Source organism: Suncus etruscus, chromosome 12 (genome assembly GCF_024139225.1).
Source record: "Suncus etruscus isolate mSunEtr1 chromosome 12, mSunEtr1.pri.cur, whole genome shotgun sequence".
Lineage (NCBI taxonomy): Eukaryota > Metazoa > Chordata > Mammalia > Eulipotyphla > Soricidae > Suncus > Suncus etruscus.
In genome coordinates, this window is record NC_064859.1 from 79,375,804 (window position 1) to 79,401,676 (window position 25,873).

Sequence of the window (25,873 nt, forward strand, 5' to 3'; positions counted from 1 at the left end):
ATTCCAAGAAACTGATAAAACACCCAAGTTCCTGAATGCTAAATAGAACTGCACCAAGATACATCATTGCGAAAAGATATGAAGTCAATAAATTATATTAAAAGATTACTAAGAGAGAATAGAAATCATACAAAGTAAAATCAAACTCATGAAAGTTCTCAGGCTTAAGTGCATAGGCTGAAAAACTGCTTTTTGCAATGATTTTACTTTGCAAGATTCATAATTGTATCTTGGTTATTTTTTTATGTCTGGGCAGTTAGCTTTCCTTTCAATCTGAAATAATTTTACAAGAAATATATTAAAATTAGCATTGAGATAAAATCCCCCAAATTAAATCTATCTGCTGGTTCAAGGCATATTGTTCCTTTGGTGAGAACTAAAAGATACTTGGGACTGGAGCAATAGCACAGTGATAGAGTGTTTTTCTTGCATGCAACCAACACAGGACAAACCCCAGTTCCTGGCATCCCATTTGGTCACCTGAGCTTGCCAGGAGCAATTTCTGATGCAGAACCAGGAGTAATTCCTGAGTGCTTCTGTGTGTGACCTAAAACCCAAAACCAAAAAAAAAAAAAAAAACACCCCCCCCAAAAAAAACAAATAAACAAACAAACAAAAAAAACATACTAAAGTAGCTCTTGACTGAGAAAATTTAAAACCTAAATCATAGTTACTTTATTTATTATAATCAGCCACTCTTCGGAAATTATAAAATTCTTATTGAAGAAATGCATACTGCCATTCATACAGTAGTTTGAATGATCAAAATGTGATCATTTAACACTGTATAAAAAAGAATACTTTGCAAAACCAAGATGCCACTGGGGACATCTAAATTTGTATATTAGAGAGAGTTGCAATCATTACTGGATTGAAAGCAAATAAAGGGATATTTATGAATGGGGTAAGGATCAACTGTACTTTCTTCATATTACTGATTTAGCAGTAAAACATTATTTCTCACTATTCAGTGAAATATGACAACTTGTTTAATATATGGACCTTAGAATTAGATTCCTATTTTAATTTTATTTATTCCTTTACTATCTGTAACATCAAGGGAAATGTATAAACTTCATTTGTGGATTAAGTTGTAAAATTTCTATACAGTTTATGTACAATTTATCTAAACAGATTTAGTTTGCAATTTTTAAAACATATAATATCTTTTTGAACATATATTTTGAATATATTTTGAACATATAATATCTTGGTCTTATTTTTTTAAAGGACTTACAAGTGCTGTGAGTCTCAACATTGTCTGGTTATTGTTTAAGTTGTGACAAATAATTACTAAGTACATGCTCTATTCACATTAAAATGAGGAATTAGGCAAAGAGCAACAAAGAAATAACAATATAATTTTTATTATTACACTCTCAGAAATTTTTATGGAGTTAACAAATATTTCCAAATCATATGAGGATTTCCTAAAAGTAATATTCTTAATAGATTAAATCATATATTCATGTAATTTTTAAATATCTCTTCATTCAAACTAAGTATTCTAGATATCTGGAGGAGGCTCGAAGCACTGTTGAGTCTGTCCCCTCCAAAAAATGTACTTCATTGCCTTAGCTTTAATTGGCATCCTCCTGTTACAGGTTTTCTTTTTTTCCTGGTTCTTTATGTAATAGAGAGCTGGAAATACTATCTTTCTCATTTGTGTCAGTAGTAATAATTTCTACTTAAGTGGATATCAAACAGAATAATCCCCTTGACTTTTTTCCTGTTTTCTAGAGATTATTTAGATTATTTTTCTTTTTTATTTTTTTCTGTTTCTTTTCTCTTTGCTTACTTGCTTTCTTCTTTCTTTCTCTTTCTTTCTTTCTTTCTTTCTTTCTTTTTCTTCTTTCTTTCCTTTCTTCCTTCTTTCTTTTTCTTTCTTTCCTTTCTTCCTTTTTTTCTTCCTTCCTTTCTTTCTTCCTTCCTTCCTTCCTTCCTTCCTTTCTTTCTTTCGTCTTTCTTTCTTTCCTTCTTTCTTTCTTTCTTTCTTTCTTTCTTTCTTTCTTTCTTTCTTTCTTTCTTTCTTTCTTTCTTTCTTTCTTTCTTTCTTTCTTTCTTCTTTCTTTCTTCCTTCCTTCTTTCTTGCTTCCTTCTTTCTTTCTTTCTTTCTTTCTTTCTTTCTTTCTTTCTTTCTTTCTTTCTTTCTTTCTTTCTTTCTTTCTTTCTTTCTTTCTTTCTTTCTTTCTTTCTTTCTTTCTTTCTTTCTTTCTTTCTTTCTTTCTTTCTTTCCCTTCCCTTCCCTTCCCGTCCCTTCCCTTCCCTTCCCTTCCCTTCCCTTCCCTTCCCTTCCCTTCCCTTCCCTTCCCTTCCCTTCCCTTCCCTTCCCTTCCCTTCCCTTCTTCCCTTCCCTTCCCTTCCCTTCCCTTCCCTTCCCTTCCCTTCCCTTCCCTTCCCTTCCCTTCCCTTCCCTTCCCTTCCCTTCCCTTCCCTTCCCTTCCCTTCCCTTCCCTTCCCTTCCCTTCCCTTCCCTTCCCTTCCCTTCCCTTCCCTTCCCTTCCCCTTCCCTTCCCTTCCCTTCCCTTCCCTTCTTCCCTTCCCTTCCCTTCCCTTCCTTCCCTTCCTTCCCTTCCCTCCCTTCCCTTCCCTTCCTTTCCTTTCCTTTCCTTTCCTTTCCTTTCCTTTCCTTTCCTCTTTCCTTTCCTTTCCTTTCCTCTTTCCTTTCCTTTCCTTTCCTTTCCTTTCCTTTCCTTTCCTTTCCTTTCCCTCCCTTTCTTTCTTTCTTTCTTTCTTTCTTTCTTTCTTTCTTTCTTTCTTTCTTTCTTTCTTTCTTTCTTTCTTTCTTTCTTTCTTTCTTTCTTTCTTTCTTTCTTTCTTTCTTTCTTTCTTTCTTTCTTTCTTTCTTTCTTCCTTCCTTCCTTCCTTCCTTCCTTCCTTCCTTCCTTCCTCTCTCCTTCCTTCTCTCCTTCCTTCCTTCCTTCCTTCCTTCCTTCCTTCCTTCCTTCCTTCCTTCCTTCCTTCCTTTCTTTATTTCCTTTTTTCCTTTCCTTTCTTTTTTTTTTTGGTTTTTGGGTCACATTCAGCAGTGCTCAAAGGTTACTCCTGGTTCTGCATTCAGAAATTGCTCCTGGCACTCTTCAGGGACCATAGGCGATGCCAGGGATTGAACTCAGGTCCATGCTTGATTGGCCAGTTTCAAGTTAAATGACATATTTCTGCTATCACTCAGTCCCCTAGAGATTATTTTTTTCTTATCAAATATGTGAAGAATTCTTGTATACTGATTCCTGACTAATTAGAATGGAAAGTAGGTATTTTATTCCTCATTTCCAGGAGTGTGTATGTGTAGGGGTGGTGGTGAATGGATGTGTCTTATTTGATTTTGTTTGAGTCAGAAGGTGTCCATGTACTCTAAAGAAAAGGCAAAGCTTTGAAATAGTCATCTAAAGGTCAACTAGCTACATAGTTTCATATATGTAATATATTTAGTGGGTTTTGTTGCAGAGGAGTTGAGCTAATAAAAAACTAAGTTCCAAATTTATGATTTTCTACATAGCAACATGTTATTTTTTTACATAATCTTGGTGTTAGTATATGCTCCCCAATGTTGTTTATGAATTAGGTTTAAAAAGCATATATAATGGCCAAGGTTAATTGTAAATTAAAAACATTACTGAGTTCCTACATGAGAAGAAAACCATCCTTTCATAAGTTCCTAAACAGCTCCTACTAAAATTTTAAGCTGAAGAAACAGTACAGTAGGTAGGACTTTTGTTTTTTATGTAATCAGCTATGGTTTTGTCCCAGCACTACTTATGGTCTGCTGATCACCACCAGGAGTGATCACTGAGTGCAGAAACAAGTGTGAGTACAGAATACTGCCAGATATGGTTTCAAAATTAGTATAAATGAATATAATTTTCTATAATATTTTTAGCAAATCCATTTATTCTCTTAATAAAACATGTTCCCAATACTTAATATCTTATTTTACCCTGTTTAGTTTGTTCCACACACACATAAAAAATAAGTTTGATTTTTCAAATATGCCTTCTGAAGACAACCAACATCTTCAAATTGAAAAATTAATCTCATCATTTCATTTGTTAAATTTGTAGCTCATCAGTGGGGGATTGAGATTCCTCCGTAAAAGCAACATCTGCATATTATATTAAATTTAATTAAAATTTATTTTAGATACGATGAAATGGATACAAATCAATCAATAAATATGATTTTCAGAAGTATGTTATATCTTTCAATATTAAATTTTTATACTTATGCAAGTTTTAGCTATACAAAGGCAGGCTATTTTTTACCAAAACTTATATTTAGGGGCCAGAGAGATAGCATGGAGGTGAGGCGTTTGCCTTGCAAGTAGAAGGATGGTGGTTCAAATCCCGGCATCCCATATGATCCCCCGAGCCTACCAGGAGTGATTTCTGAGCATAGAGCCAGGAGTAACCCCTGATTGTTGCCCGATGTGACCCAAAACAAAACAAAACAAAAAAAATCAAAACCAACCAACCAAACAAATAAAAACTTATATTTAAAGACATTTCAATTTTAGTTTGGGCTTCATTTGAATATAATGTTAAGATATAACTTTTCTTTCCTTTAAAAAATGTGGAATGCTTCACGAATTTGTGTATCATCCTTGCATAGGGGCCATGCTAATCTTCTCTGTATCTTTCCAATTTTAGTATATGTGCTGCTGAAGCGAGCACAAGATATAATTTTTTATATAGGATAAAATTTAAGAAATAATTTTCATGTATTAATGCTCTTCTTACTCCCTTTCCAGTATTTTTTGCTACATTACCTCCAAAATTTCCACTAGTCTGGAGATTCTTATAATTCACCTTAATACAGTTTAATAATTAGGTACTTTGTAGAAAATTAAACCAGATTAGATGATGATTTTAGGATAATAATAATACTTATAAATTAATACTATAAAATAAAATAGTATGATAAAAGTAATACTTCCATTTAAAATTAGTGCATCTAATCATTATAAAAGCTTCCTATTTTATTTCCTCCTATCTCATTTGAATGTGGAATTGTTTACAGTAAAAAATAGAATGTTTCAGAAATCATGTACTAAAGTATGGAAGCACAAATTTAGCAGGAAATTTAGAAGGTACAAGTATTTTTGACATTTATTGTGCACAGTCAGACACTATAATTGACTCATTCGTTATTAAAAGCATATTGTAAGGTAATGCATTATTTTAATATTCCTATTAAAAATAGGACAAGAACACAAAAATTACTCTTTTATTATTTCTTAGCAATTTTGTACAAGTCAGATACTCCTTTCCCTGGCATTAAGAATTCAATTTCTGGGGCCTGAGAGGTGGTGCAAGCTGTAAGGCATCTGCCTTGCGTGCGCTAACCTCAGACATGCCAACGTTTGATCCCCTGGCATCCCATATGGTTCCCCATGCCAGGAGCGATTTCTGAGCTTGTAGTCAGGAGTAACTATTGAGCATCACTGGATGTGCCCCTCCCAAAAAAAGCAAAAAATATATATAAATTCTAAGAAATAAAACATCACTATTTAGAGTGCTAGAGAGATAGCATAGTGGGTTTGGTGCTTGCTTTCCCTAGTACTGTCCTGTGTTAGATACCTGGCACCAGACGTGCTTTGCCAAAGTTTTCAAGAGTGTTCCTATAGTACAGAGCCAGATGAATACCTGACACTACAGGATTTTGCACAAAATGCAAAAAAAGAAAAATAAATAAATCTCACTCTTTTAATTGGCTTTTTTTGTGTTTGGGGGGTGACACTCGGTGACCTCTGGGTTTACTCCTGGTTATATGCTTAGAAATTGCTCCTGGCATGGAAGACCATGTGGGAGGCCTGGTGATCTAACCACTGTCCGTCATAGGCTAGCGCTGGCAGATAAGGTATACGTCTTATCGCTCTGGTCCACCACTCCAGCCACAACTTATTAATATATTAATATAATGATTAAAAAGGACTTATAAAAAACAAAGAATGCAACATTTGTATTGCATAAATCTTTAGATGTCTTTTTATTATTTAATTAATTTATAAATAAAAAGTACTTTAATAAAGTGCTAAATATTTCATGTTATTAAATTTTCTAATCTCATTTATTTTTATGATGTATTTTCTAAATTAATTTGATACTTATCCAGTTTTAATAAATAATAACAAAATAAAATTATGAGAAAATGAAACTAACAAATATTTTAAGTAGAATCTAATATAAAATTGGTTCTTATTACTAGCTAATTTTTCATTTCCTTCTTATTTCTTTTAGTAAATTAATAATTTATTAAAACATCTTTTTTAATTTTGTATTTTATTCCTTGTATGCTAAGTTCAGGAACCTGGAATTAATGGATATAATTTAAAAGATTTTCAATGTCAATGTCTTAAGAGTGGTGTGTGATGGTGCATTTTCTAGTGTTAAATGTAAGTGCTCATATCAAATAAAATTATCATAAAATTAAATTTATGAGTTGCTCCTTTTGAGGATTTCTCTGAACAAATTATATCCTGATTCTATGTGAAATATAAATTAAAATACTCTGGTAACTTTTGAAAGCTGATTTGGAGCTTAAAATAAACTGATTGTAATGATCATTTCTCTATGATTGTCTGTCAATTATGAATATAATAAAAGAAAGAAGGGTTGGTAGAGGAAAGAAAAAAGAAGAAAGGAAAAGAAGAGGAAGGAAAGAAAGAATGGAAAAGGAAGGATGGAAGGGAGGGAGGGAAAAAGGAACAAGGGAAGAGAAAAAGAAAGAAAAATTGGTGAAGAAATGAAGAGAGCGAGGGAAAAGGGAGAGTGGAAAGGAGGAAGAAAAGAAAGAAGAAAGGGAAGGAGGAAGGGAGAGAGGAAGGAAGGAAAGAAGGTAGGAAGGAATAAAGGAAAGAAGGAAGAAAAAGGAATTGAGGGAGGGAGGGAAGGAAGGGAGGAAAGAAGGAAGGAAGAAGGTAAGAGGGAAAGAAGGAAAAATTGGTGAAGGAATAAAGAGGGAGGAAACAAGGGAGGGAGGAAAGGAGGAAAGAAAAAGGAAGAAAGGAAGAAGGAAGAAAACAAGGAAGGAATGGAGGCAGCATGGGAGGGAGAAAGGAAGAAAGGGGGAAGGAAGAAAGGGAGGGAGGAAGGAAGGAAGAAAGAAAAGGAGGAAGGAAGGAAGAAAAGGAGGAAGGAAGGAAGAAAGAAAAGGAGGAAGAAAGGAAGGAAAGAAGGAAGGAAGAAAGGAGATTGATAGTGCTGTGTGAGAATCCAATAAATACATGATATGCCCACGTGGTTTCAAGAGGCTTGTATAGTGACAAAGGAATCTTTATTTTAGGGGCAGAGAAATAATATAATTATTGGTGTCTGCATTACATTAAGCCAACCAGGGCTTGTTCCCAACATACGTATATTCTCCTGAGCACTGTTTGCATTAATTCTTCAGTGAAGAGCCAGGAATAACCCCTGAGCATCAGCATCATTGGATGTTAAGCAAAATCCTCATACCTTATTTTAATAGTTAAATGTATTTCCTTCCCTTTGTTGATCTGACAACATTGGTGTCATATAACCTTGGCTGTAATTCATATTTCTCTGCAGTAGTCACCAGGGCTCACACTGTTTTGGTTTCGGTAATTGTACACAGCTCACCACACGATTCTCCTTCATTTGTAGTTCCTAAACACAGTGAATTGAAGTGTTCCAGAAACCAGATACTCCATTTTGGTACCATATTCCTTGACAGTAGAGCTGCAGTGTCTATGCTAAGTGAATGTGGGAAGTATTTGGTTTGGACTCAGGGCCTAAGGCTAGTAAGGCCTTTAGCTACTAGACCATCTCCTGAGTTCTCTACAGTTCATTTACAATTTTAAATAATTTTACAGCACTTAGAGCAAGATTTGAGGAGAAACAAGATATTGTATTATTTCTATTATCTCTATTCTTTTTTTAACATCACTTCTTATTTTAAAAGACTGATTGATAGAAAAAATTCTTTAATCCACAAATATTCAACCATAAAAATTTGGTCAAAGAAACCACATCATTTCAAAGGAAAAAGGGAGAAAGACAAAGAGAGAGGGAGTGAGAGAGAAGGAGAGAGAGAAAGAGAAAAGGAGAGGAAAAAGCCTGACACTGAAGCAGGCAGGGAAAGGGCTGAGGCAGGGCAGGAGAGAGAGTGAGAGGGTAAGTGGGGACATTGGTAGCATTAAATGTGCACTGGTGAAGGGTGTTGTACCAATGTATGATGGGAGCTCAATCATGAATAACTATAATTGTATATAGAAACATAACTTTGTTACATGAATTTATTTAAAAAAAAAACCAATGGGCTGGATCAATAGTATAGTGGGTAGAGTACTTGTTTTTCAAGTGGCTGACTGAAGTTTATTTCTTGGCATCCAGTATAGTTCTCTAAACTCATCAGGTGTGATTCCTGAATACAGAACCAGGAGTAACACCTGAGACAGCAGGGTGCGACTACAAAACAAAGAAAACTTTGGCAAAAAGAAATGGTTCTTCTTAATTGTGATGAAAAGAGTGTCAGCAAAAGCTAAGAAAATTTTTAGAAATGTCAAAAATTGTGCTAAGTGTTTAATATGCATTTTCTTTACTGGAGAAAGGCGTTTGTACCGACACAAACCTATTGTAGTCTACTCTACTATGGAGAGATAGTCTACTACACTTATAGGTGAGAGAATACTATAAGTATGAGAGAGAGATTGATAGATATATAGTTATACAGGTAGATGAAGATAGGACAATAGATGTTAGATAAATAGTTAAATAGATAAATAATAGATGCATAGATAGGTAGATAGGTGATAGACAGATGATTGATAGATGATAGATTGATAGATAGGTAGATACATAGATAGATAATGATAGATAATACAGAAAGTGTCTGTGTGTGTGTGTGTGTGTTTGGACTCTAGAAACTAGGACTAGGTTGATTTTTAATGTTATTTTGGGTTGGGTTGCGTTGGTCTCTTTCTGATCTCTTGAATGACATCACCCCAGAAATTTCCAAATTGCACTCCCACCCATTTCCAATGATTTCATTAGAAATTCTGGGATTGAGTTTCACTGCACCAAATTGGGTTCAGTGCTCCTCTTTTGACTCATCATTGGATCCTGAGATGGAATGTACTATTGGATCAGACTTTCATATAGATCATATGGAATGGAATGATGATCTACATCTGAGATTGTTCCTAACAATCCTTCTAAACATAAAAGTCCTATTAACAGAGAAACAGAGGGTAACCACAGAGGTTAAAACAAGTGATAATGACCTCTTCTGCAAGTAAGGGGTGGTGGTTCTGCCTATTGGGGCCTGTGCACACTCCCAAAACACAAGAAGCATCCTTATTACTCTCTGGAGACATTCTCAAATTCTTGGAACATGAGAGCTCTTTAAAATAAAATGTTTGGGGTCAGAGAGATTGCATGGAGGTAAGACATTTGCCTTGCATGCAGAAGGTCAGTGGTTCAAATCCCGGCATCCCATATGGTCCCTTGAGCCTGCCAGGAGCGATTTCTGAGCATAGAGCCAGGAGTAACCCGAGCGCTGCCGGGTGTGACCCAAAAACCAAAAAAAATTTTTAAAATAAAATGAAATGAAATGTTTATCAGAGCAACATGCACTGGTGAAGGGGGGTTGTTCTATTTATGATGAAAACCAACTAAATTATGCTTGTAATTGTGGTGCTTAAATAAGATATTTTACCAAAAATATAATGAAATAAAATGAAATGTTCAGTTTTATGGGAATAAAACATTACTGAAGATTTGGGGTTTTCATTTTTAGATACCACCCTCTTGGTGGTATCTAAACATGTACTTTATATATTTAAATTGGATAGTTTTGTATCTAACCCCATGCTTCATGACTACATATATTCTCTATATGCCACAATGAAGTCAGAAAAAAGAAATGAGTGGATGCAATTTTGTTCCTGATGGGATACAGAATGGTAAACAAATTGTGTTTTATTTTAAAACAAAGGTTCAGAAAGTTACTACAGCATGTTAAGTTAATTACCTTGCCATGGCACCACATATGATTGTCCGAGCACTTCCAGAGTAATTCCTGAGAAGAGCCAGAAGGAAGCTATAAGTGCAATTAAATGGCCCCCCAAACAACAAATAAAATAAAATAGATAAAATCAGATCAGGGAACTAGCAAGTGGTTATGGTGAATGTGGCAAATCATTAGGAGCATTTTGTATATATACATAGGAGCTGTACCATAATCTTCTAACATTTTACCCTCAAATGGTCATTCCTCTAAACCTCCTGGGGAATCTCTGCCTCCTAAACTGGCTCACCTAGGTTCAAAAAATTCCCTGCCAAATATTTCAGGTGGTAACTGTTTCTTTTATACCAGTTGCCACTAATTCCATTTTCCATCCCAGAGACATGATGAACTCATTTGCTATTGAGTTTTTACATATCCTGTCATTTTATACCTACTTTTAAACCATATAACAGCCTTTAATTGTTTTCAAATATGCCAATGCAAGGATATTGTTATTAATGGATGTGTGAATTACACTAGATTCGTTAATATTGTATACCAGCCAAACATGTGCAATATAAATGAAAAAAAAAAAGACCTGTTTCTGTCATTAAGATTGTCATCTCAGTGTGGATTACAATGGTTTCCAAACAAATATGACTCTTTGTAATGCAAACCTGTAACACAGGTTTAATGACTCCACCCCAAATAGTTCTCTGGGCTCTAATATGAGCATCTAGGGGCACTACAACTTGTGGTTCAACAGTGGAAAGAAAAACGATGACAGGAAAGAGAACAGACATGAAATTGTTCCTCCATGATTCTGAATACTCCATTATATACCACCACAAAATAAAATATGAGGTTCTACTACTATGCATACAGGTACTTCAAATACTTGCAATAAAGTAGAGTTTATAGATAATATCACTCATATAAGTATAAATCACCACGTTCTAGAAATGTGATGAAATATGTGAACAACAAAAAATTCGAGATTATACTATTTCAGTTCTCCTAAAAAGATCACTGGTAGGTGATATTATCAATCACCTACCAATTCCTCCTCAGTTCTATGCACCTAACAATTCTTTGTGCTTATAGTGTGTTTTCATGAGACCTCAGAGAGATGCTAGCATATTCTATCAGAATATTTGTTTCTTTCAGTTAACTGGATTTTGCTTGGTTTAGTCCAAGTATGTACCAGGTTTTGGCAAAGTCTAATAAATCATCATAGGGATAAAGCACATTTTCTTTATCCTTTACAAGTCTATAAGTCACTAGGTTTTTGTCTATTAGGGACAAAGTTGTGTCTATCTGAATGCAATCTATGAATATATGTGCCCGATTCTCTTGAATATATAAAAAGGGGTTGAGCATTTGGGTAACTAACAATAACACAATGTCTACTTCACAACTTTAACTACTGTGATTTGTTCCTATGTCCTCTGAAGACTTCAGGTCCGCCATTCTCACCATGCTCTGTTCTTTTAATTAAATGAGTACCACTTATTGTGGATATCTGATTATGGATCAATTCCTGTACACCAGTTGTGAATATAGTATTAAGCATTTATTTTTTATTTAATTTATCTTGTTTGGTAAAATGTCTCTTCAAATATAATACTTCTAATTGCACCCTATAAGTGGGAGGTGGGAGCTCCTCCTTTCATTATAATTGGGGAAAACTCCAGGAAGTAATCAGGGGAAAAGGAGATTTGAGGGATCAAACAAGATTGATAGATATGCAAAATAAGTGCCCTAGTCCCAGTGTTCCCCCTGTGGATGCCATTTAAAAACATTGATCTGAACTTCAAATACCAGCTGGGGAATGCACCCGTTTTGGGGGCCTCTAAGACAGTGCTTGGATGGCCACTGAATGCAAGAGATTCTATTGGGGGCCAAAAACAAAAGCATAAATTTCATAATTTTGAGCTATCTTCCTAGCCCAAGTTTATTTTAAAATTTCAAGAATGTTAATTTATAGATTAACAAAACTGAGGTTATAGATTAGTCTTCACCAACAATAGAAACTATCATTTATATGAAGCCCTAAAATCTCAAGAACTTTCTACCTGTCTAAAGTTCTATTGCTTCATTCTTTGACACTCTCTCTAGGTTAACAGTTAGCAAGTTTTGGTGTGTTTATTTTTCACAGAGGGTTTTCTTGTAGTGTCTGTACTCTTGGACATATTTTATTATTAGTCATTCCAAGTACATAAGAACTGAAAGTAAAGTATTGAACTATGTGTGACCCAAAGAGCTTATCAGATGCCGCCAATGGAGCAAAAAGAAAAATCAAGGCAATGAAATTTGATGTCCTAAACCATCTTGTAAGATTCAACCGTTGATAGAAATGACATCAGCTTTAGGTAAAGTGTGAAGAATAAGACAAATACTCTAACGAATGAAGTCTCCTCCTGCTGTCTCAACTGCTTGCTCAGCAATCAATCTTAGCAGAACTTGCAAACATCTAGATGTTACGTGCAGGGGAGCTATACTGGGGCTTGTGGTCAACCAGGGTACATGGCACATAAGAAGGTACGGTTGTCATTACATAAGGATAATATTTGGTATGTTTTTATGGGACTTACGAAGAGGAATATATTGACGAAAATAAGAGCCCCATCCCTGGCGTGCTTTTGGCTTGGGGACCAGATCAATTGGATTGGGGATAGTCTGGGTTTTAGGCTGGTGGGCTGAAGGCTCTTGATCCCCACAGAACTCTGGGAACGTGGTTTTCAGTTCCTCGGCTCCGCTGGAATCTTCCTCAAGCTCTTCCGGCATGTCGATGATCACCCAGTCTGGGAATTGCTTCTGGAGAAAGAACAGGATGGAATTTGCTTGTGGAGGGTCCTCAAGAAGGGGGATCCCGTCCAACTATCAAAGACTATCCATGGTATTTCGAGGAGAATGTGATGAATGTGGTCCCAGGTGTTCAAAGGAAGTAGTGTTAGAGACAAAATGGAGAGAGGAAAATGATGAGTTGCGAGTGTTTGATCAAGAAACTCAGAGGAGGACATCAGCCTTCCTTCGTCTCGGTGCCTTCCATGGATCCTGCCAGGATGACTTCTTGTTCTGTTGGATGGCGCAGTGGGATCATCCGGGATGCAGTAATTTCCAGCTGGGGAAAAAGGCAGAATGTGGAGTGTTCTTAGAAGGGTAATCCCTTCTAGCCACTAAAGGTTTACATGAGATTTTGATGAGAATGTGGTGTATGTGGGCCCATTGTGTTCAAGAGGAAGTAGCGATTGAGAGAATAAAGAGGGCGGTGAATCAAGACTGTAAAGCATTAGACACAGGAACTCAAGCATTTAATGTCAAGTCTGCCTTGTCCTCTGTACCAAGGACATATCATGCAAGGCTCGACTATTTGGCTGCACTTTCTTTTGCCCATTGGTCTCTGCCACATCCACATAGTATAAGATTTCTAAAGCCAAATCATCTAAGAAGTTCAAATGCTGCTAGAAATAACATCAGCTTTCGGATGGTAAATTTCAATATATTAAAGAACTGGGAAGGGCCGGAGATATAGCACAGCGGCGTTTGCCTTGCAAGCAGCCGATCCAGGACCAAAGATGGTTGGTTCGAATCCCGGTGTCCCATATGGTCCCCCGTGCCTGCCAGGAGCTATTTCTGAGCAGACAGCCAGGAGTAACCCCTGAGCACCGCCGGGTGTGGCCCAAAAACCAAAAAAAAAAAAAAAAGAACTGGGAAGAATCAGGCAAATATAAAGAATTACGTCTCCTCCTGCCTCCCTCCATACTGGGCAATAAATCTGAGTGAGAACTTGCTACATTCTATGTTGGAGATGCAGGGTAGCTAAAAACGAGGTGTGTGGTCAACTTGTTCTAGACCAAAAACAAAGAAGGGTGGGCATTCCATATCGATGATATTTGGTTTATTGTTTACAAGGGGTTTGTAAATATGAAGATACTGGAAAATACAAAGATCCCCAACCCTGGACTGCATTTTATTTGTGTACCAGATGAACTTAATTGGGTATATTCTGATTTTCAGACTCTTGGGGTGAAGGCTCTTGCTCCATGCAGAGCTGTGAGAATGGAGTTTTCAGTACCTTTGAGTTGGTGCACTCTCCTTCGACCTCTTCTGGCATCTCTATAATCACAGAATCTGGGAACTGCATCTGGGGAAATTCAGGATGGAATTTGCTTGTGAAGAGTCCTCAGGAAGGGTAATCCCTTCCAGCCTTAAAGAGTGTCCATGGGATTTTGAGAAGGTAGTTATTGTGGGCACATGTGTTCAAAGAAAGTATTGTTTGAGTCCAAATGGAGGAAGGAAAATGCTGAGTTCAGAGCAAGTTCTCCAAGAGCTCAGTGTGGCATTTGAACCCTAGATAGGCCTCTGTGCCATCAAGGGGTCTTGCCAGGATGGACTGGTTTATTGCTTGTTCAATGGGCAGATTGGTCTGTGCCATCTCCCCCAACACCTGGGATTGGAGTCTTGGGAAAGAGCCATGAAGGAATTTGCCTGTGAGGTCCTTAGGAGGAGAATCACTTTGGTACTCCAAGAGTTTCCAGGAGATTTTGAGGAGAAGGGGGTTGTGTGGGCCCATGTTTGCAAGAGAAAATAGCAATTTAGAGAAAATGGAGGGAGGGGAAGAGGAATTGAGAGCGTTTGACACAGTTAACTCAGAGTAGGATGTCAAGCCTACCTTGTCCTCTGTGCCATCCAGCTCCTCTGGCAGGCTCGAGCGTTTTGCTGTTTTCTTAGTCAGCTCTATGGTCTCATAATTGCCAAGTTGAACCACCACAGTGGACAACTCCTCAGCCTCCTTTTGCTCTCTATTTCCTGTGAAGGTGTCAGAAAACCAAGATGTCAGAGCAGAATGAGGGTCTGGTCCCTGCACAACCTTAGCTCCTCCATCCCAATGTGTGCCCAACACTCCATGGGTATCTCAAACTCACTATTTCTTTCATTCAGCTGGGATTGGAGCTCCAGGTTTCTCTCCTGAGATATTTTAAGGAGATCCTAATGATGAGGGAAAAAGGTTTTGAATGCTCAAGGGACAAAGCTCGCAAGGCCTTCATGCCCACCAGCCCAAGGCCCCTCTCTCACTTGAGTTTTCCTGAGTTCCATTTGCAACTGCTGGATGATTTCCTGGTCTCTGCTGTGCTGGAGCTGCAGCTCCTCTAAGAGCTGGCTCTGCTGTAGCACCTGCATTTCATTCCTGATGCTTGGAGAGCTAGGCAGATGGTCCTGAATCTCACCCAGGCCAAGCTGCAGTTTCAGGAGACTGGTCCACTGCTGCTTGTTCCCAGCCATTGCCTGCTGGTCCAGTTCTTTCACCTGTGGGCATAATGAGGGAAGTGAGGGCATAATGAGGGAAGTGAGGACGAGCAGTAGTGATAGCATGACCCTAAGTCGGGACAGGCCAGGCCTCTCATAAGTTCAAGGCAGACAGGACATGGGACACTCAGCTAGTTCCTTGTGCAAGTCCTGATGAACTTGCTCTCAAGACCTGAGAGATGGGGCTTTGGTCTATCACAAGGCCTCAGGCTCCATGCTTCATTGTGTACCTCCTTGGAACCTCCACATTGATTTAAGGCTCCTCTGTCTCAGTGTTGCTCTGTGAACGATGTGTGGTCAAGTTCACATTGGCTCATGTCTGATACCATCCCTTACCCATCTCTTTCCAGTATCTCTCCTGCTATTTTATCCTTGACCATTACCTCCAAGTCTTTATGTTATAGATATCCTGGCCTCTCCACTTTAAATTTCCTAATGGTTCCACATAATGCCTTAGTTCTCTCTCTGGGACTGGCCCTAGGAGCATGTACTGCCATCCCATCACTGATACCTCCCTTGTCCCACCATGCTGGAGTAGGAGTTACCTTTTGCTTGACATCTGCCATTGCTTCCTGGATTTCACCCTGGAAGACACAGGTGGTACAGTTAGCATCGCAATAGATTCCCCCTGGAGGTCTCATTCTATCATACAATGTGGTCTCTTTGCTCTCTCTTTGGTCTCTTTCCTCATGGAATATGGAGAGGAAAGTAAAATACCAAAGCCCACCCCAAAATTCCTTACTCAAGGTAGCAATAGAAAAGGCCACAAAACTTCCTCAGCTGCAGAAAAGCAACGCCCTATGATGTTTCAGGTCTCCTTTTTGAACATCCTATTGACAAAATTTTTTAGTATTTGTCCCTAGCAAAGGACACTGACAGGAAAGAGCACAGGATCCTTAATGACTGTTCACTACATTGTGCTCAAACTTGTATGGGGCTTGGAATGCATGTATGTTATTTATCTTTCTTTGTATAACTCCAAAGCCTGGGGCCAATCCAGGGTGCATGTAGTAGAGAAATGTACTTGTGGGTTGTTGGAGATCAAATGAGAATGTGTGGACATAAATTGAGTGACAATGCCCAAAGTCCTAAAGAATAAAAAAGATAGGAATAAATGGAACTAAACTTTTATACAGTGGATGGAGTGATAGTGTGTTCAGGAGGTTTTCAGGAGGACCTGCCTCAAATTGTTCACACACCCTAGTGTCCCAAAGTCTCACCTACTGAGACATCTGACTTCAATTCAATGTGCACCAAAGAAAATCGCTGTCAGGGGAAGTAGTAATACTTTGGGCACAATGATGTCCATAGATGGGCCATAGCAATAGGTAAAGTAGTTTACTTCCCTAGCATCACAACTGGACATAGAAACACATGACAAAAAGAGAAGAGGAATCCCTAGAACCTTGTGAACTTGAGAAATTGATCCAAGGACAGCTCTAGTCTAGAGGGGAAAGTCCTGATTTCTCCCTCTCTGTGTTTAGAAATGAGAATTTCTTAAATGTATGCAGGGTTTTGGAGCCTGAGTCCAATGAGGTCTGGGTTAGGTGAAGGAAGGAGTGTACGTTCCAGCAGAGGAAATCCTTGGAGAGTCACTAGCCAAATTTCCCAGAATGCACCGGTAAGGACAGAGGCAGTTGTGGACGGACTGGTGGAAGACTCAGGCAGAAGACGCAAGGGTCTCAATTTGGGGGCACTGACCACACACACTGACCCTGGGTTGTTGGCGTGAGAGCCTAGCCTTTCGCTCGTCCAGATCCCACCCCAGCATTTTAGTTCTTACTATTATTTTGGCTCTTGCCAGTTTCCGTCTCTGCCTCTCTTCCAGAAGCTGCTCATGGGAAGGGGATTGGGAGGGGATTAAGGCGTCCATCTAGTCCATATAGTGGGTAGTGGGTGTTCAGCAGGATCCTCCATAATAAATGAAAAGATGTTACCAAGGTAACAGAAACACGCAACTTATAAGTGAGCTAGTGGGCGGAGTTCAGGTTCTCCCACCTCATTGGCCAGTGAGAAATACAGAACCCGATGCGAGTGCTGAACCCACCCCCATGCCAGTGGGATGATGACAACACCAAGGGGCCTGAGCCCGCGCCTGTTTGTCAGGTGCCTGGATAGGCACGAGAGATGTTCTCCAGCCGCCATGGTGTCCAGTGCCATGCTGGGGATTTGGAACTCCAATGCCAGGCTTGAAGGAGAGAGACTCCCAAGAAAGAAAGCGTGTCTTTTCCTCCCTAGGTCTGTCCATGACTTTCTCCTTCCAGGAATCAATTGAGGAAGGAAAGAAGAGAGCGACTGAGGGGGCAAGAACAGGGGAGAGAGAGAAGAAGGAAGGGAAGGGTGGGTGGAAAGAGGTAGGGAGGACAATCGTGCAAGCAAAAAGACATATTCAAAAAAGGTAACTAGTTGTTCAAGGGAGAACATGTCTTAAAGATTAAGCCAATAACATCTTTTCAATTGAGTTTGTTTGTCTAAAAGGTCAAAGTCCGAAAGTAAATAAAACAATGTTATAGGATTCTGTGATCTTGTCTTCTGTCAGGGAACTGAAGTAACTATCTCCTGTAATTTAAATTCTGAACAATTTTCTGAATTTGCTGACCACATACTCTGGGTATTTTGAATCCAAACATATTTGAAATTTCTATATAACAAGCTCCTCAATGGACATATATGCACTATAAGTTGTTTTTTCATATGGGGCCAGTGACAAATGCTAGGGCATTTGCCCTGCATGCAGCTGATCCAGGACAGATAGTGGTTCGAATCCCTGCATCCCATTGGTCCCTCATGCCTGCCAGGAGTAACTCCTGAGTGCTACCGGGTGTGACCAAATCCCAACCTCCCCAAATTCTTCTCTCTCAATTACTTTTAACAGTCTAATGTAATTTGGGACTTATAAAACGAACTTTCATACTCATCTGTTGTGCACAGAGTTTAAATAATCTTTGTGAATCTTTTAGTCTATGACTAGAGAATAAATAACCACTCACTTTCATTTCATAATGGACTTCAGGAATGCAATGAAGTGCTAAATGTTTCCACAGTTTAGACTTGTTTTTATTTTCTCTTTAGACAAATATTTATTTTGAAACTGGTGTGATTTTATATAAGAAAGAGATTATCTTTGAAATATCTGTAAAATAGTTCAAAATCAAATTTTCTTCAAGATATCTTACTAGAAAACTGTGGAATACTTTTATACTTCATATTTTTATATCCTGTATCTACAATAATACTCTCAACGTTTACTTTAGTAGGGTAATACAGTAGCTTATCCACTTGAAAAAGATTCTGTATTGGAGTCTGATAATGGCTACACTCTACTGCGCTCTATCAATTACAAAGCTTTTTACTTTCTTTCAATTTGATGCATTTTGGGGACAATAGAAAGCCTCACTTGGAATTGGAGAAAGAAAATCATATTCATATTTGGATATTTTTGAATAGAAATATAATATTGCAGCAAATCAGCACAAAGATTTTTCTTTGCGGTTTTAAAATTATTTAGAGAAGAAATTTATATTTATGGTCTCTTTAGATCAATAAAACAAAATATTTATTCCGAATTTTACATTAAGAGCTGTTAGGAAACATTTTAGAACACTTATTAACTCTTCTCATTACATCTGTAGTTAGGGATACATTTTTCCCTAAACAGTTGTTTTGTATGGTTTTATTCAACCAGTTTTGAGATGATGAGGTGAAATTTTATGGATATAATCTTCTATTTTGGTGATTAAATTTCTTTGGTGAATGCAATCTGTTAAACTTTATTTAAATAGTATCTTATGAAATGCAATCAAGTAGTCTACAAAACATGATAGAAGCAAAAATGAGTTAAGGGTATGCAAGTGAAAATATTGTGGTTTTTAGTAAGAGTTTGACATGCCTGGGTAGAAAGGCCTGATCTTAATTTAAAAAAAAATAAGGGAGCATAATAAAAGTCCTTAGAAAAGAGAGAAGAGCCTTTTGGGTCATTTGTAAAACATTAAAATTTAGCAATAGGTTCACTTCTTGTAAGTTTGAACTGCTTTAGTTGTGCTATAAAATTAATTATAACCAGTATTCCTGATTTATTTGTATGATAAGGCATATTCTTTCCATATTTCTAAAAAGTTGACCACTACTATCTTACTAACTCTAAGCTTATATTAAATCTGATCATGTAAAATCTTATGAAAATATATGGCACCTGCTTCCCTAAGAAGTGCACCAAATACTTAGGCATGTCTGATAGTTTCACCAGTAGATATTCTTTTTTTTTTTTTTTTTTTTTTGGTGTTTGGGCCACACCCGGTGATGCTCAGGGGTTACTCCTGGCTCTGTGCTCAGAAGTCGCTCCTGGCTTGGGGGACCATATGGGACGCTGGGGGATCGAACCGCAGTCCGTCCTAGGCTAGCGCAGGCAAAGCAGGCACCTTACCTCTAGCGCCACAGCCCGGGCCCCAAGTAGATATTCTTGATACTCATTATATTCTTATATAATCTGGAATTAGCAACACATAAGTTCTGAAAGAATAGATAGAAAAGTGCCAATTTTTAATGTAGAGATTCTAATTAAATAAGGAATCACAAAATAAAGGATGAAACCAAAAAGAAACACAGGAAACATAGTAAATATGTCTGTATTTGCTATTTTTTCATTCTTCATACAGAGCACTGTAATATTCAGGTATATGTGTATGTTGTGCTTCTGTATGGCAGTATATGAAGTCTTGGAAACAAAGACTAAAGTTTTTCAATACTAAAGTCTTGGAAACTAAAGACTTCCTTACAAAGCTGCAGAGGAGAAGCTCTCATAGGTTTAAAAACCTCTGGAACTAGAAGCAGATTATAAGAGCAAAGAGCTTTAAGATCTCATTGAATTAGCTAGGAGTAAGCTCTAATAACCATAAACTGCAACCAAAAAAAAAGAAAACCCTTTTGGAATTTGCCTTAAAATCAAGATATTTGAGACCCAAATCACAACTCATTTTTCCTATTTCTCACTTTGGGGATAAAAATGTCTATACAATCCTTACTAACTCTACTTTGTTTTGCTAACACAATTCTTGTTTTGGTTTTACAGATGCATAAATGTAAAGCAATTTATCTTAAGATGAGTCATATTCTGTATCACTCCCATTTCAGATTGAAATAATATTTACACAGGGTCTTTTTTGTCTTTGGTTGTAAAACACTAGAATTGATGCTGGAATGGTGTTTCAAGAATTTGGGGTGCATTTACATGAATTGGGTTGGAGCACAAACGTCAAATATTACATGCAGAAAGTATTCCCCCAAACTCTCATATTGATATTCTACCCTCTAGCTGGGCATTAGGTGATGGCATTTTTCTTGTGATTTTGTGACAGAAACAATGTTTTTTTTTGTTTTGTTTTGTTGGGTTTTTTTTGACATTTTAAATTGCTTTATTTAAAGACCATAATACAGGTTGTTCACAATACAGTCAGGAGTATTTTTTTACAGTTGCAAAGTATGCATGATTGAATTTCAGTTATACAATGCACAACACCATTCACCAGTGTATGTTTTCTGCCACCACTTTCCCTAATTTCCTCCTGCCCTGCTGCATCTGAGTGAGATATTTTCTTTTCTCTCTGTATAAGTATATATACACACACATATATATACACATATATGTGTATGTACATATATTTTTTTTTCTTTTCCTTTATTTTTATAATAGTTTATTTTTATTGAAGATCAGAAGTTAATATACGGTTAACATTATTTCTGCACACAACTTTCCAACAGTACCCCCATGGCCTGAGCGCTTCTAACCTTCACAGTAGCCCAAGGGCCCCTTTCATAATAGCTCAATCCAGGGCCTATTTTAGTAACATAGGATTGAAACATAAACCAATCAGATTTGTACAAGTACAACAATTTTAACCAATGGGAGCATAAACACATTTTGATGGCGGGAAGGATAAAGAGGAACCTGGCATGATGGGGGGAGGGGAAGCAAATTCTTAAACAAATAGCTAAATTATATTTACACAAATACAATTATTTGTTTAGCCTATTTTCCATTTAGATCTATCTTTTGTGCCAGCAATAAGGATCATAATTTAAACTTTACAAAAACATATCAATAACTACATAAACTCTCCCTAACGTGGACTGTTCCTTGAAACTGGGCCTAGCTCCAAAAGTATCCCCATTGCAAGAACTCTTCCAAGACCTCCCTGCCGCAAATTTTAATAATGTGAAAAAATTGTAATCAAATTCTTGTTATTGATTTTTCCTTTCAGTTCATGATTGCCCCCAATTTAACGTTTTTTTTGCCTGTTTCACTAGTTTATCTCCCCCATTGTTTTACATTTGTTTCTTTAGTCCTAGTACCACTGTGTTTTGGTTGTTTTAATGCCTAAATTGACTGTTAGATCAAAAATTGCCTTATTACCTCTTAAATATAATCTTGTGTCTCTCCCCGCTGCAGCACAAAAATCAAACACTGCCATCACCCTAGCCTTATTAAAAGGCCTAGGTGTTATTGGTGTAAGCACAATTATTTATTCATTGGTTCATACTCTAGAATCTGCTAATGCCTTATAACTGTGGCTAAAAATGTTTACAAACTTAAAGAAGTTTACACTACTGTTGATTTCCTAGCAAAGAGTGCAGAATAACCGCCGTGGTTCAAAATTAACATTTTTTTTGAGGGAGGGGGGAATTTGTGTCATCCTTAGAGTAAAATGTTGCTTTTTAAAATAAATTCGGCTTAGCTAGAGATAGCATTCAACACATAGAGGATAATTTAGTAAATAGACAAAAAGATATAGAGCAGAGTGAGAGCTGGTACAAAAATTGGTTTTCTACCACTCCATGGATAACAACAGTGCTCCCAGCCTTTTTGGGGCCCTTCATTGGCTTTATGTTGCTAGTTTCCTTTGGTCCTTGGGCTTTTCGCAAACTCACCACCTTCGTAAAGAATCAAGTGGATGAAGCAACCAGAAAGGACTCTAAGGTTCTGTACCAACAACTATGCACCTCAGAAGACCAGCTGACACCTGACATCTCCCCTCCTGCCAACTCTCCGCCACTTAAGTTTGAAGTTATCAAGGAGCTGGCACATAGACCTCAATCTGTGCCTTGCCAAGCTTTGGAAACGACTGAATCAAGGGTAGCAGATGCGGTGACTGGAAGCCCCACACCTCTTCACCCAGTGTGGCCAGTCCACCGAGGCACGTATGTCCCTTCTATATTGTATACTAAACAGGGGGAGATGTGGGAGATCGAGCACCCCACATATCAAAGGAACTCTGAATGAATTTTCCACCGCCTGTCTGATTCAAGCCACAAAAGTTTGCATAGCCCTGAACCAACAGAAAACTCTGCAAATAAATTTAGCTCAGCACAAAGAATCTGGCTTAACCAGATGCTTTAACCTTTCCATGGAACCTGTTTTTGTAACTGCTCTCAAGTATGTAGTTATTGATATGTTTTTATGAAAGGAATAGAACCCTAAAGAGAGCTAATGCAGTAAACATCTTTCCTCTGTTTCTATGAACCAGAATTCAGTTCTTAGCCAGGTACTGAATCTGTGAGCAATTATAACCGTGACTTCCAAACTCCAGAAGTATGAGAAGCAAACCTGTTATTTATAAGATAAATAGTACATTTTTATAGCACCAAGGGAAACTGAGAGATTGTGTCCTTTCTTTAGCAAGTTGGAGGTAAATATTTCTCTGTCCAACTTCTTAAAGTTTGTCAGTACTTACAGTGTAGAATATTCACTTTCAGTTGCTTTTGTGACACATTCAGTGATTTTTGGTAAGATACTTTGACATATTTGAGAAAAAAATCATGTATATTCTGAGTATTCCATTTATTTTATTGATTCTTCAATGTTTAGTTGGAACAAGATGAAAAACTTGCTTTCTATTTTTACTAAATTTAATTTTCTGTCAAAAATAATAAGTAAAATAATTCAATTGATTTAGTACATATTTTATAAGACATAAAGGAATCATAAACTACTATTTAGACAGAAAAACTGACATAACTGGTTCATACATGAAGGAAATAAAATCAGTGCTCCAACTTGCTTTATATTTATGATAGAATTTAAAGTTATATGTTATTTACTAAATGAAACAAATATTGCACACATTTCTATCAGCTAGTGTTTGTGTAAATAAAAAATCCAACTATGAAATACATTATTATTTGCAATGACAAAGGAATACAGACACACTTAGTACAACAAAGGTGAGTTTTAAATATTATGCTGAGATAATGCAATAGTAAAAGGCTATGGTATGATCCCATTTACACAAAGTTTTTTGAATCGTTGAAATAGAAACTATAACTTGATTGTTTAAAAGCAGATGAATGGAAGATGATTACTATTGTCTTGATTTTCCTTTTTTGATGTGGCACATATGATATAAAACTGTACTATTGGGAGATTGTACACCAAACATCTACATGATATCAAATTAAATCTTCATAAAACTATAATGACAGCCATGTCCCACCTTATTTATAAAGAAATTCAGATAGGGGTTGGAGTGATAACAGAGTGGGTATGGCATTTGCCTGGCATGCGTCCAGCCTGGGTTTTATCCCTGGTATCTCATATGGTCTCCCGAGCCTGCCAGGAGTATTTTCTGAGCCAAAGAACTAGAAGTAACCCCTGAGTACTGCTGGGTATGGCCCAGAAACAAATAAACCAATAAATACATAAATAGAATATTTAAAATTCAATTAGTTTGGAATTAAATTTAAATTTGGTTTTGGGGCCAGTGCTCATGCTTATTTGTGTTTTTGCACTCAGGAATCACTTCTGGTAGGGCACCAGTGACCATATGTGAAACTGGAAAGTCAACCCTGGCTTGTTGCATGCAAAGCAAATGTACTCTCTCCCTCTCTCTGGTCCTATGATTGGATTTTATTCTTTATTAACATAAATTGTAGTTTCTATGTAATAGAGGCTTGTTAGTATATGAGCATATGTTCAACTTTCAGTTGAATGTACAAGAACTTACAAGTGTTAGCTACTTTAGTTCTAAATTTTAAATGTTTGGTTCAAATATCCAAAATTTGCCATTTACATTTAGAAACTTTTATCTAGAGTTTACTTTTAAAGTCAAATGAAATCAGATGTAAAACAGTATTGTACTTACTATAGATCCAGCTGTTGCCTGGTAAAGAAGAATGGTATATTAAGATTTTTTCTAATAATTTTTTATTGTAACCAATGTGAAATACAAGTATTTTACAGTTATAATTAAGTTACATAGTGACAGTGAAATAGGGACATTCCTACTACCAATGTTGTCCTCCCTGAGCCCTTGTTCCCAGCATGCATTATATGCCATCTCTTTTGCCCCCTGTGCTGCTAGTGTAATAGGTCCTCTCTTTGTATAGCTTGATGTAGATTGGATTACCTTGATTCCGTTGACATTGACTTTGGGTTTGCTTTTTAGGTATGATCATTTTTTATTTCCAATCAATGTGAATGTGAATGTGAGATACCATCTCACACCACAGAGATTGGCATACATCACAAAGAATGAGAGCAATCAGTGCTGGCGGGGATGTGGAGAGAAAGAAACTCTTATCCACTGCGGTGGGAATGTAGTCTAGTCAAACCTCTATGGAAAGTGATATGGAGATTCTTCCAAAATCTGGAAATTGAGCTCCACTTCGACCCAGCTATTTCACTCCTAGGGATATACCATAAGAACACAAGAACACAACACAAAAACCCCTTCCTCACACCTATATTGCAGCACTATTCACAATAGCCAGGGTCTGGAAACAACCAAGATGCCCTTCAACAGACGAATGGCTAAAGAAACTGTGGTACACAGCATACACAATGGAATATTAAGCAGCTGTCAGGAGAGATGAAGTCATGAAATTTTCTTATACATGGATGTACATGGAATCTATCATGCTGAGTGAAATAATTCAGAGGGAGAGAGAGAGAGATGCAGAATACTCTGGGGAGAGTGATTTCTACATCGAGCAACTCTAAACTCACCAGTGACTCAGACCTTGCCAGTGACTTCTACATCTTGGGATCTCACTGTACCAGTTTCATTTACAACTAGTAATTCAATTCACTGAGAGGAGTTATAGAAAATGATTGATTGGCTTATCTGAAGTCTCATGGCTTTTTATTTGCTATGCCCTCCCTTATGGTGCCCCCTAAAATTAAAACATAAAATATTATCATCCTCACACTTTGTATCTGATTCTACCAGTAAGTCCTGTCTACATAACCAAGTGTCTTGATTATGCTCTAAAATATAACCTTTCTACGTGTAATTGAGAAACACACCAATGACAATTTATATATATAAGCTATATATAAATTATAACATATATTAATATATAATATATAAATATATATAAATAATATATAAATGATATATATTTATAAATTATATATATAAATATATGTATATTGGGAAACCTCTGCTTCCTTCCCTGTCCTTTCTTCCCTGTCTCTAGTTGACACCACCAACCATGCTTGTAAAAAATTTAGCAAATCACACACTTCTCACAGGTATATTTCTTGTCACTGGGTGAATACAGGGAGAGAAGAAAAAGAAAAATTTCCACTCTAATCTCTCAGTGTTCC

At 37.2% G+C, this 25,873-nt stretch overlaps 1 non-coding gene across 1 annotated transcript; it reads right to left on the reverse strand.

Annotated features, from left to right (window-relative positions):
* Positions 1–4,563: 4,563 nt before the first annotated feature.
* On the reverse strand, positions 4,564–4,670 carry LOC126025093 (U6 spliceosomal RNA). The gene has a single exon (XR_007501139.1). It is a non-coding gene; the product is annotated as a U6 spliceosomal RNA (small nuclear RNA).
* Positions 4,671–25,873: the final 21,203 nt, after the last annotated feature.